This window comes from Erythrolamprus reginae, chromosome 5 (assembly GCF_031021105.1).
Source record: "Erythrolamprus reginae isolate rEryReg1 chromosome 5, rEryReg1.hap1, whole genome shotgun sequence".
Lineage (NCBI taxonomy): Eukaryota > Metazoa > Chordata > Lepidosauria > Squamata > Dipsadidae > Erythrolamprus > Erythrolamprus reginae.
This window is the reverse complement of record NC_091954.1, coordinates 115,245,786-115,257,561: the sequence shown is the minus strand read 5'-3', so window position 1 is coordinate 115,257,561 and position 11,776 is coordinate 115,245,786. Positions and strand designations below refer to the sequence as shown.

Sequence of the window (11,776 nt, the reverse complement as noted above, 5' to 3'; positions counted from 1 at the left end):
GCAAGCCACACCCACAAAATAAGTCGTGCCCACAGGGTTGTGGGCATACGTCAAGGAGTACATATAATCAAGACTCCTCCGTTCTTCAAGATCAATAATCAATTGAAAAATATTAGTTTCTTTCCTTTTAGGATTAATGGATAAAAAGTTGGAAAAAGCTACAGGAAATTATTTCTGTGTGTTCATTGCAGCCATAAGATTACTCTATGCACAGAGATGGAAAGATTTGGCACTGCCTCCTTCTAATGGTTGGTGAAATTGCTAGAATTTGCTGAGCTGGATAAACCAACTTCTTTGATTAAAGAAAAAAGCATTATTTATCTTTATTTATTTAAACCTCTATGAATTATTTGCATAATAATTTAAAAAATGAACTTCTGGCTTCGATGAGTAGACAGGAGAGATTATAGAAAGAACAATAATAATATTGATGTTAATTCAGTGAGAGAGGTTAGAATATATTTATAATTACAAATTTTTAAATGTTTTTCTCTCTTTTTTCCGTTATCTTTCTCTTCCTTTTCCTTGCACCTTCCCTTCCTTCCCCCACCCCCATTCCTTCTTCTTCCTTCCTATGTTGTGAGCCGCCCCGAGTCTTTGGAGAAGGGCGGCATACAAAATCTAATAAATTGATTATTATTGTTGTTGTTGTTGCTGCTGCTGCTGCTGTTGTTTGTGTTACCTTGTTTCATTCCACTTAAAAGTATCAATAAAAATTATACCTGGGCAATATCGTACAGATATGACATCTGTCGCATGTGAACTTGTAACTTCCATGGTGAGTAGTCTATAAATATAATGAAAATATCCACAAGTAGTAAAGTTTTAAAAAAAGGCAAGGTTAAATGTTGTGGTTAGCTCTGGTGGTTGTGACACGCCAGCAGAACAGTTAAAAAACCAAACACTCAAAATTTCAATGAAGCGTGTAACGCCTCAATAAATCTACAGAAGTTCAGTTTTGCATCTCATTTGTTTACTTTATTAAATTTCTGCACCATCCATCTCACCTAAAGTTTACAATACTGTAACAAAACTACTTTTTTAGTAATTCCCCCCCCCCCAATTGCAGGGTAATTAGTCCAGGACGACACACACCACATGATAAAAGGAAAACCCAAAAGTTTTTATATACAGAAAAAACAGAAACATCTCCCTTTTTAAATGTCAAAGGGATTTTCTGGTACACACAAGGCACAGGTTAAATGCAATCCCAATTGCTCACCCAATAACTGGGAAATTGAGTCCAATTCTAAAGTCCCAGAAAGTCCACACCCACAATCCTGAACAGCAAAAACCACGATCTTGACGAAGCAATGAATCAGATAAATTGCCATGAGGCTAAAACACCAGGTTTCAGCTTCTATCTGTTAGCACTAATTACAGCAGCCCCACCCAACCACAGGTGGCCTCATTTTCTCTTGTAATAATCCTTCAGTTGTTGTCTCCTATGCATCACTCTACGCATGCATGGATGTGTCATTAATTCTTGTTCAGAATCCAGGAATGATACAGATGACTGATCTCCTCCTGGGCTGTCTGCCAAACTCCCCTTCTTCCCTGTCACTCACGCTTGCCTTAGTTAGAGGAGGCTTTGTGGGCAGATTCTACTGGGAGCAAAACAGGCCTGCAGCATGTGGATGTCTCCCCCACATCCACCTCCACATTCCTTGGGGCAGGAGCTGGGCCAGAGCTAACCACAACAATACATAAATTAATATGAATGTTAAAGCATAATGTATATTATTTATATAATATCGATAGGTCGTATGATATAAGAGTCAACAAGATGGTTGACAATAAGGTTGAATGTCTTTTATTTAAATATATTTACATAAAGATTTATAAGCGATTGAGCAATTACAAATGAAAATTCTTGTGTTAAAGGAATGTTTGTTTGTTTGTCTTTTTTCTTTTTTTCTTTTTAATGTACACTATTCAAAAAAAATAAATAAAAGGAACCCTCAAAGAACTCATCCTGGATCTGAATGAATGAAATATTCTGATTGAATACTTTGTTCTGTACAAAGTTGAATGTGCACAACAGCAGGTGAAATTGATTGTCCATCAGTGTTGCTTCCTAAGTGGACAGTTTGATTTCACAGAAGTTTGATTTGTTTGGAGTTATGTTGTGTTTTTTAAGTGTTCCCCTTATTTTTTTGAGCTGTATATATATACACCTAATAAATAAATAAAAAAAAGAATAATGTATATTATTAAAAATGGTTGTGAAGCTGTACATTTGTGAACAAAACCATATCAATACACCGAATAAAAGCATAAATTAAAACCAGCATTAAAACACAGGTTTAAAACTTCCAAGGAAAGGGCAAAAATTAAGGTACCAAATTCAAAATTCAATTCTGGAGGGGCAGTCTGGGTTGGATCAGGCAGCTATTCCAAAGGTCAAGCACTATGTCTTGGTTTTCTTGCACCTGATGGGTGTAGGGAAATAATCAAGGATGATCTAGGATAAGGATCAGGAGAGGATTACAGGTTCCAACAGAGTCTGGCTCCTTAAATTGCAATTGTCAACCTTTTGAAGATCTCAATGATCCATATGCAAAAATTGCAGTGTTAATTTAATAATGCTCCTTAATGCTAACAAAGAAAAGGCTTAAGGAGGCCCTGATAGCTGTCTTCCTGTACTTAAAGGGCTGCCATAGAGAATAATAATAACAGAATAACAGGGTTGGAAGAGACCTAGAGGTCATCTAGTTCAACCCCCTGCTCCATAAGACTGTATTTAATTGAAATACTATTTCAGTCAAAGAGTTATCTAATCTCTTCTCAAAAATAAAACTCCAGTGATGGAGAACCCACAACCTCTGGAGGCAATTTGTTCCACTGGCTAATTCTATCTATCTATCTATCTATCTATCTATCTATCTATCTATCTATCTATCTATCTATCTATCTATCTATCTATCTATCTATCTATCTATCTATCTATCTATCTATCTATCTATCTATTTATTTATTGTGTCCAATACACAATGAAGTTTTTAGTGGGTATACAAATAGTAAAATACATGATGAAGGTTATAGAGGAGATACTCATAGTAAAATATATCTAAGAAAGAATAGAAAAGAAGATATAGTAATAGAACATATCAATTCAAATCAATTTATTCTATGTATAAGTCACCCATCTCCAGAATAAAACAGTATACACTGAATAAAACCTCCCAAATTAAAAACATTCATCCATCAATCATTCACCACTTCGGGCCGGAGTTGTATGTTATGGCTCAATGGACCAGGCACTGCCGGTGAAGCCATGTTTTTAAGGCCTTGTAGAAGGCCAGAAAGGTGGGGATGGTGAGAATCTCCGGGGGAAGTTGGTTTTAGAGAGCCAGAGCCACCACATAGAAGGCCCTGCCCCGCAGTCCCACCTGCCAACATTGTTTAGCCGACGGGACCCAGAAGAGGCCAATTCTGTGGGATCTGATCAGTCGATGAAAAGTTTGAAGCAGAAGACGGTCCCATAAATCATAGAAACATAGAAGTCTGACGGCAGAAAAAGACCCCATGGTCCATCTAGTCTGCCCTTATACTATTTTCTGTATTTTATCTTAGGATGGATATATGTTTATCCCAGGCATGTTTAAATTCAGTTACCGTGGATTTATCTACCACGTCTGCTGGAAGTTTGTTCCAAGGATCTACTACTCTTTCAGTAAAATAATATTTTCTCATGTTGCTTTTGATCTTTCCCCCAACTAACCTCAGATTGTGTCCCCTTGTTCTTGTGTTCACTTTCCTATTAAAAACACTTCCCTCCTGGACCTTATTTAACCCTTTAATATATTTAAATGTTTCGATTAACTAATAATCATCTTAATTATTAGTTAATATTTTTTTAACTGTCAAAAATTTCTCCTTACTTCTAGGTTGGTTCTCTCCTTGATTACTTTAGATATGATTAGTACAAAGAAGAGCAACCAAGAGCATTAGGGGACTTGAGGATAAACATTGCCAAAAAAGCATTAAGAGTTGTCAATCTAATCTTACGTAGCTTCTTCTCTGGTTACAACAAACTGCTAACCAGAGCATCCAAATATTGGTCAGACCAATTCTGGAATACAGCTTATCTATCTGGAATCTGTATTGCATATCAGACATAAATACAATTGAGAGAGTCTAGAAATATTTCACGAGAAGAGTCCTTCACTCCTCCTCCCACAATAAAATACCCTATTCCACCAGACTTGAAATACTGAAATAGGGCAATTTACAACTACATCGCCTCCAAACTGATCTAACTGTAGTTCAAAAATCATATACCGAAATGTCCTTCCTGTTAATGACTATTTCATCCTCAACCACAACAATAAACGAGCATGTAATAGATTCAAACTAAATAAACTGCTCCAAATTAGACTGCAGAAAATATGACTTCAGCAAGAGAGTGATCAACGCCTGGAATTCACTACCTGACTCTGTGGTTTCTTCCCCAAACCCCAAAACTTTTAACCTTAGATTGTCTACAATCGACCTCTCCCCTTTTCTAAGAGGTCTGTAAGGGGCGTGCATAAGCTACCGTCCCTGTCCTAAATAAATAAATAAATAGATAGATAGATAGATAGATAGATAGATAAATTAAATAAAATAAATAAAATAAATAAAATAAATAAAATAATATTAAATAACTAAAATAAATAACTAAAATAAATAACTAAAATAAATAACTAAATAAAATAACTAAAATAACTAAAATAACTAAAATAACTAAAATAACTAAAATAACTAAAATAACTAAAATAACTAAAATAACTAAAATAAAATAACTAAAATAACTAAAATAACTAAAATAACTAAAATAACTAAAATAACTAAAATAAAATAAATAAAATAAATAAAATAAATAAAATAAATAAAATAAATAAAATAAATAAAATAAATAAAATAAATAAAATAAATAAAATAAATAAAATAAATAAAATAAATAAAATAAATAAAATAAATAAAATAAATAAAATAAATAAAATAAATAAAATAAATAAATAAATATGATGAGCGATTTGACAAACCAGGCATGACTAGAGTCTAGTGAAGAGAAAGACCAGGGGAGACAGAATAGCATCTTCCAATATTTGAGGGGTTGCCCCGGAAAGGAGGGGAGGGTGTCAAAGCTATTGTCCAAGGCACCTAAAGGCCAGAGAAAGAATAATGGATGGAAACTTATCAAGGACAGATTCAACAGCAGACAAAAAGAATGGTAAAGTTCATTTGCATCTTATAATGCTCTGGCCCAATCAGGTTGCAGTTCACACCCCATAGTTCAGCATTAGTATGCTTACATTCTTCTTTTTAATCTTATATGGATTGCTAATCTTGACACATCCATCAGACCCAAAAGCAAAACTTCTTTATCCGAAACCAGAATCCCCTTCACTGTTTTTTGGATCCCTCCACTACTCCCCATAGACGCACAGATGTCAATTCACAGAAGACAAGAAGAATCAACTTCCCAGCCGACTGATCAATATCTTTGGAGCCGTTCTGTTACTGGTGTAATTTCCAGGCCTTTATACACATATATTTTTTCCATCCCTGTTCATTTCCTGTTTGGGTTGTGATGACAATTATTTGCATAGTTGGGTTGATCACAGCTGGATCTTAAAGAGGAAAAAAATAGGATGAACGGAGGCCGGTGATAAAATGCTTGAAATCTGCTGGGGTTTTGTGGGGGTTTTTGAGTTACAAATGAAAGGGAGGAAGCATTTTGCAAATCAAATTAGGTTAGATTTGATTAGACGATGTCTGGAGCAAAATGACCCTTGGCTGCAATAATGGGGGGAGGCGGGGGCCGGGGCAGGAAACCAAAGCTGCTCCTTAAAAAAGGCAACAGTCAACTACCATTTGGACCGAACCTCTAAATGGAGCACCAAAATTTGCCAGCAAAATGCAAGGTTTTCTGCAACTTGAGATGGAAAAAATAGGATGAAAACCTTTAGCGCGTGGCAGGAATTGGTAGTAAATCTGGTTGGGGCTTTTGAGGAACTGGCACAAGCATCTTCCCTCCTTCCCTCCCTCGTATTAACCACATCTGCCACCTTGAGTTTATTTCTACCAATGATAATAAAGGCAGGATAAAAATCAAATTGATAAATCAATTGCCGGAATTTATCCTGCTAACGGCAGGTTTTGTTGATATGGGGCTTTCACCATAGACATGTCATCACACCTGTTCGTGCAATATTTTTATTTTATTTTCTCTTTTCTTTTTCTGCTTTCCCTCCCTTCCCTCCCTCCCTTTCTTTCCTTCCTTCCTTCTTTCCTTTTTCCTTTTTCATCTTTTTCTTTGTCTTTTTTATTCTCTCTTCTTTTTTATTTTCTTTTATTCTCTCCCTCCCTCTTTTCTTTCTTTATATCTGTCTGTCTGTCTCTCTGTCTGTCTATCTATCTATCTATCTATCTATCTATCTATCTATCTATCTATCTCTTTCTTTCTTTCTCTTCCTTCCTTCCTTCCTATCTCTCTTTCTTTCTTTTTCTTTTTCTCTGTTTCTCCCTCCCTCCTTCTTTTTCTCCCTTGTTCATTTCTCCCTCTCTCCATCCTCCCTTTTCCTTTTCCTTTCTCCCTGTGCAGTTTATAAACCTGAGTGCCACCGTGTTAATGAACTTTCGGCACTCTTTGAGTCAAACAACTGAGGGACAAGGGTACCAAATGCCACTCAGGCAATCATTTCTTGGGTGGCCCATACTGTATTTCTCAAATTCGGCTACTTGAAGATGTGGGGACTTCAAGTCACAGAATTCCCCAGCCAGCACCCCACTCCTTCAAGGCTGACTGTGGAATTCTGGGAATTGAAGTCAGCACATTTTTCAAGGGAGGTTTAGAATTTTGCTTCTCTTTGAAAGAACTGTTGTGTTTTGTTGCCATCTAGTGGCCATAATAGTGAAGGTCTGACATGGAGGATTTTGTTGGCTGGTTTATTGTTTTGGCTGGTCGCTCGTCCCTCCATTGATCTTCTCCCTGGCCTACTACAGGAGTGTCAAACTCAAGGCCTAGGGGCCAGATCTAGCCTACCCGGTTCTTAGATCTGGCCTGCAGGACCTCCCTGGAAACAGCAAAGGGGTGGCCCTCAGTGCCTCTGCCAATGAAAATGGAGCTCGGGAGGGTCGTGCATTGCCCTCCCGAGCCCCATTTTCGGTTGTGACAGCCTCCTGCAATCCTCTGCTAGTGAAAACGGAGATCGGAAGGTCCACCAGCGCTTAGGCCACCACAAGGGCCTTGGATACGAGTGATGTTGAGTTGGCCACACCCACTGGGGACACCAAAGTGAAACATAACCCTCATGCGGTCCTCAATGAAATGGAGTGTGACACACCTGGTCTATTCAGAATCCTGGGAGTTGAAGTCTGCCCATCTTCAACTTGTCAAGGTTGAGAAAACGCTGCTCTAGAGCCTGACAAATTGCATCCTGAAAGGGACTAAACTTCAGAACATCCTTTCTGGAGCACCTTCTATCTTTGTGAGTGACATAGGGGAAGGTTTGGTAGGGAAGGTTTGCCTATTTGCCGATGACTCTAAAGTGTGCAATAGGGTTGATATTCCTGGAGGCGTTTATAATATGGCAAATGATTTAGCTTTACTAGATAAGTGGTCAATGCAATGGAAACTGCAGTTTAATGCTTCCAAATGTAAAATAATGCACTTGGGGAAAAAGAATCTGAGTATTGTATTGGCAGTTCTGTGCTAGCAAAAACTTCAGAAGGATTTAGGGGTAGTGATTTCTGACAGTCTCAAAATGGGTGAACAATGCGGTCAGGTGATAGGGAAAGCAAGTAGAATGCTTGGCTGCATAGCTAGAGGTATAACAAGCAGATTGTGGTCCCTCTGTATAGATTGCTGGTGAGACCCCATTTGGAACACTGTGTCCAGTTCTGGAGACCTCACCTACAAAAAGATATTGATCAAATTGAATGGGTCCAAAGACAGGCTACAAAAATGGTGGAAGGTCTTAAGCATAAAACTGATCAGACTTCATGAACTCAATCTGTCTAGTATGGAGGACAGAAGGGAAATGGGGGACACGAACACGATTGAAACATTTAAATATGTTAAAGGGTTAAATAAGTTTCAGGAGGGAAGTGTTTTTAATAGGAAAGTGAACACAAGGACAAGGGGGCACAATCTGAGGTTAATTGGAAGAAAGATCAGAAGCAACGTGAGAAAATATTACTTTACTGAAAGAGTAGTAGATGCTTGGAACACACTTCCAGCAGACATGGTTGGTCAATCCACAGTAACTGAATTTAAACATGCCCTGGTATAATAACATATATCCATCCTAAGATAAAATACAAGAAATAGTATAAGGGCAGACTAGATGGACCTATGTTTCTATGTTTCTTTTCATACTATGGAAGTCGCACATTTTGTGAACTGCAGCCCCCCCCCCCCCAGCCTGTTAGGTGCCACTCCTGATTTCTTCCACAGGTTTGGAAAGGAAATTTATTTATTATCTATCTATCTATCTATCTATCTATCTATCTATCTATCTATCTATCTATCTATCTATCTATCTATCTATCTATCTATTAGATTTGTATGCTGCCCCTCTCCGTAGACTCGGGGCGGCTCACAACAATAACAAAGACAATGTAAAAACAAATCTAATAATCTAAAAACCCCATTATTAAAAGCAAACATACCATGTACAGTAGTCCCTCACCTATCGCTGGTGTTACGTTCCAGACCTGGCTGCGATAGGTGAAATCCGCGATGGGGAATTTATCGACTGACAGTACTTATTTAAGTATTTATATTGTAATTGTTTGGTAAGTTTTCATTGTTTTAAGTGTTTATAAACCCTTCCCACACAGTATTTATTTTAGATACAGTATTTAAATACAGTATTTACAATTTTAGATATATATATTGTTGTGGTTCAGCCTGGGACCCCTCCGGGAATGGCTGATTTGCTGTCGGCTTCCAGCTCAGAGGGAGAGGCTGAGGACCAGGAGGTGCAGACTGACGAGGAAGCGGAATCCCAGGCTGAAGAAGAAGGACAGCCAGAGTTCCACCAGGGGGAGCTCTCCCCAGCAAGCAGCCTGGATTCCCTGGGGGAAGATGCTCATGACATCATAGATATGCGACAAAGGAGAGCTCATCAGAGACGAACTCAATTGGCTAGGTATTTCCAGCATTAGAGGTCACAGCTGGGTTTGGGTGTGGTGCTTGGGAAAGGATAAAAGGCGGCCCCACCCTTCCTGGCTTGTGGAGTTTTATCTTGGAGATTCGTGAGACCTGTCTGTGAACTTTGGTGGCTACAATCCTGGTTTGTGCCTTGGACTATTGAAACCTTGGGGGGGGGGTGCCAGCAAGAAGCTTGTGAAATTGACTGGACATCAGGACCCTGTTGTAACGTATTGTAACCTGTCTGCTGTGAAGACAGGTTTTCCTTTGTGCTTATTTTTTCCTGCTATAAAATACTTTTGGATTTTACCAGAGTGTCTGGCTGTTTTTTCAGTGGGTGTGGAGGTCTGGGAAAACCCAGACAGAACATATATATATTTTTTAAACCTGCTGATCGAGTTCGGCGGGCTGTTTAAATCTGCCGATCGACTTCCTCAGAAACCCGCGATGAAGTGAAGCCGCAGTAGGTGAAGCGCGGTATAGCGAGGGACTACTGTATAAACTGTATAGTGCGGTGCTTCTCAAAGTGGGGGCGTCCCTCTTGGAAGGCGCGGGGGGGGCGGCTGTAGGAGATCCTACATCTGCCCCTACCTGGGATTGAACTCACCACCGCCTGAGGCAAGAGCTCCACCTCTAGGCCGGACATTCTCAAAAACACCCAAAATATACTCACCATATGATTTTTTTAAGAACCTAAAGGGCCACAGTTGGAAAAATTCCAGAACATTACCTCAGGAATAACAGAACTTCTTTGTTTGTTGAACATTTTGGTCGCTTAAGATTCCAGCCATCAGATAATGCAGCATGATAACGGCCTCCATCCAAATTGCCAGGATTTATTTTATTTATTTATTTATTTAATTTTTTATTTATTTATTTATTTTGTCCAATACACAATGAGGGTTTTAGTGGGTATATATCTATATACACATAGTAAAATACATGATGAAGGTTATAGAGGAGATACTCATAGTAAAATATATTTAAGAAATAATAGAAAAGAAGATATAGGAATAGAACATATCACTGAAATAATAGAAGAGATATAGGAATAGAAGAAAGGTATAGGAGATATAGGAGAGCAATAGGACAGGGGACGGAAGGCACTCTACTGCACTTGTACTCGCCCCTTACTGACCTCTTAGGAATCTGGAGAGGTCAACCGTGGATAATCTAAGGGTAAAGTGTTGGGGGTTTGGAGATGACACTATGGAGTCCGGTAATGAGTTCCACGCTTCGACAACTCGGTTACTGAAGTCATATTTTTTACAGTCAAGTTTGGAGCAGTTAATATTAAGTTTAAATCTGTTGTGTGCTCTTGCGTTGTTGTGGTTGAAGCTGAAGTAGTCGCCAACAGGCAGAACGTTGATCTTGTGGGCAATACTTAGATCTTGTTTAAGGCGTCTTAGTTCTAAACTTTCTAGGCCCAGGATTGAAAGTCTAGTCTATTATCTCTAAGGAAGAGCTGGTGGGCTGTGTGGACTGAGAGAATAAGTGTTGGAAGGGACCTTCGAGGCCCTCTAGCCCAGCGATTTTCAACCTTTTTTGAGCCACGGCCCATTTTTTTACATTTACAAATTCCTGGGGCACACCACCAACCAAAATGACACAAAATGACACTCTAACACAGTACATATTATACATATAGTTAATAATATAGTTTCTAAATGTATTTATACTCACTTAGAGTGAAACCTGGGCCTGTTTTGATGAACACAAAATGGGGAACTCCTTGGCAACAGATAACCAAAAACTGTCCAAAGGAAGATCGGCCAACTACCTTCCTGGGTGTGGATGAGAGGTGGCCTGCTATTGGTTCATCGCTAGTGGTCGGGATGAATCCTAGAAGGGGATTGGTCAGTGAGCGTTCCCTGTGCCTCCACTCTTCCTGTTGCTGATAGCTGGAGGGATTGTGAGGGGAATGTTTATGTTCAGTTGGAGGCGGCTGGTGGTGGGCCGGAGGTGGGCCGTATCTGGCATGCGGGCCATAGTTTGGGGACCCATGTTTAATTTCCCCACGCCACACCTGACCATGTCTCACGGCACATTAGTGTGCCGTGGCACACTGGTTGAAAAACACTGCTCTAGCCCAACCCCTTGCTCAAGCAGGAGACCCTATACCAGTCATAGTGACCCGTGGCAAACAGAGACAAATCTGAGGGAAACGTGAGGCGTCGCCCTATGTCAGCTCCAGCTGATTTTCGGCCATCTTTTCAGCCATTTTGGATCTCCTCAGGCTTCAGGGAGGCCTACTGAAGCCGGGGGATGGTGATAAAGGACCAGATTATTATTATTTTATTTTCATTTTAATTTTATTAAAACAAAACACCAAGACATACAACACACATAGGAGCTCCTCTCCTATCAGACATTTCCAGAAAAAAACTTTTACATTCCTTTTCATGCAAAAGAAACATGTGCTTGTTACTAAAACTTTCTCTTTTGTTCTTATATGCTTAGCATTCTAATAATAAATTACAATTTTGCTATGTAGCCAATTATAGCTATTTATTAACTTCAGTATTTACTTATTTATAATATATTTAATCCTTAATCTTCTATCCAACCAATCATAGACCTGTTTCAATATTCTGTTTCTTGCTTGTCCTTTCAATCTCATCATATCCATTT

At 38.9% G+C, this 11,776-nt stretch overlaps 1 long non-coding RNA gene across 1 annotated transcript; it reads right to left on the bottom strand.

Annotated features, from left to right (window-relative positions):
• Positions 1-716: 716 nt before the first annotated feature.
• LOC139168548 (uncharacterized) lies at positions 717-10,878 on the bottom strand. Its single transcript, XR_011559309.1, has 2 exons — positions 10,829-10,878; positions 717-787 (listed from the first exon to the last, which is right to left on the bottom strand). It is a non-coding gene; the product is annotated as an uncharacterized lncRNA (long non-coding RNA).
• Between the last annotated feature and the right edge of the window lie 898 nt (positions 10,879-11,776).